Genomic DNA, 1,943 nt, shown 5'->3' with positions numbered 1-1,943 from the left:
TCTTAGAGATGGTATCTGGGGAGCATCTCTTCTCTTTTGATGTGCTGTATTCAAACTCTCCAATTATCTTTTAGCTCTTCTCCTTTTAGCCCCCATCTTGACCTCTGCTGTCAGCCCGCCAGATTCAGCCCCAGTCCCCTGTGTTCCTCTACAGATCATCTGCTATTAAACATTTATACAGTATGAATGAAAGAAAGACACAAAGAAATTGTGAAAAGACAGATTTATTTTTAGTGATTATAAAATTTAAAAAATAAAGTATTATAAAATATTAGATATATTATTATATATTAGTAAAATCATTGTCCAATTCATGGTGTATGGTGAAATCTTGGGGGGGAAAAAAATCTCCTTTTGTGATTTATGGAAGGTAGAAAGTCAAACAGGTTTGGAATGACATTAGACATTAAAGTGAGATAAATACTTTAGGGTACAAATTATTGTCCAGTTTGGTGTTTTATTAATTTTCTGTCATATACTTCAACCCAAAAAAAAAAAAATCACATGATTGAGCCTAATTTTCTTGTTTTTAGCAACTATCCAATCTATGCAATTATATACATAATATGAATTATTCCAGATTGTTTGACCTATTGTTATATTTCTAAGCAATAGGACTTGCACCTGATGGACAAAAAGATAGTATATATATATATATATACACACACATATATACACACACACTGTGTGCACAATTATTAGGCAAGTTGTATTTTTGAGGATTTAGTTATTGTACAACTACAGTGCTCTTGGTCAATCCAAAATGTTAACAAACCCTCAAACCTGAACATTTAAGTAGTAAAAGTGAAGTTTTGGCGTTCTTAAGAGAATATCTACATGTACACCGTTATTAGGCAACTATTAGTGTGCAGAATTATTATGCAACTAAATGAAAAGCAAAGATCTCACTTGTTTATTTTCACCTGTTAAAGTGAGAATAATAAAAACTCAATTTACAAAAACATTTCTGAAATTTCAAAAAGAAAACCTCAGTGACCAATATAGCCACCCTTCTTTTCGATAACAGTCCCAAGCCTTCCATTCATGGAGTCAGTCAGTTTCTTGATCTGGTCAGAATCAACTTTGTGTGCAGCCGCAACCACAGCCTCCCAGACACTGTTCAGAGAGGTGTACTGTTTACCTTCACTGTAAATTTCCTGCTTAAGAAGGGCCCAAAAGTTCTCAATAGGGTTTAAGTCAGGACAAAGAAGACCTAAGACATTTGAGCAACTAGAAGCCTGTATTAGACAAGAATGGGACAACATTCCTATTCCTAAACTTGAGCAACTTGTCTCCTCAGTCCCCAGACGTTTGCAGACTGTTATAAAAAGAAGAGGGGATGCCACACAGTGGTAAACATGGCCTTGTCCCAACTTTTTTGAGATGTGTTGATGCCATGAAATTTAAAATCAACTTATTTTCCCCTTAAAATGATAAATTTTCTCAGTTTAAACATTTGATATATCATCTATGTTGTATTCTGAATAAAATATTGAAATATTGAAAATAAAAAATAAACATTCAATAAAACATCATTGCATTCTGTTTTTATTCACAATTTGTACAGTGTCCCAATTTTTTGGAATCGGGTTTGTATATACAGTATATCAGTGATGTGCGGTGGTGTTTTAAAATGAGGAGGCAGTTATATATACTGTGTATATATATATATAGAAATTAGTGACTTTTAATGTCATATTAAGTCATATTTGCGTTGTTTTATTTTTGTAATATCGATTATTTATATACACTGAACAAAATTATAAACGCAACACTTTTGTTTTTGCCCCCATTTTCATGAGCTGAACTCAAAGATCTAAGATTTTTTCTATGTACACAAAAGGCCTATTTCTCTCAAATATTGTTCACAAATCTGTCTAAATCTGTGTTAGTGAGCACTTCTCCTTTGCCGAGATAATCCATCCACCTCACAGGTGTGGCAT

General features: G+C 33.0%; 1 long non-coding RNA gene across 1 annotated transcript in view; it reads right to left on the bottom strand.

Annotated features, from left to right (window-relative positions):
• Window positions 1–1,943, bottom strand: part of LOC107565342 (uncharacterized) — a 19,855-nt gene that overhangs the window by 17,372 nt on the left and 540 nt on the right. The gene's annotated exons all lie outside the window — the stretch shown is intronic.

Source organism: Sinocyclocheilus grahami, unplaced genomic scaffold, assembly GCF_001515645.1.
Source record: "Sinocyclocheilus grahami isolate Dianchi unplaced genomic scaffold, SAMN03320097.WGS_v1.1 scaffold995.1, whole genome shotgun sequence".
Lineage (NCBI taxonomy): Eukaryota > Metazoa > Chordata > Actinopteri > Cypriniformes > Cyprinidae > Sinocyclocheilus > Sinocyclocheilus grahami.
This window is presented reverse-complemented; position numbering and strand designations above follow the sequence as displayed.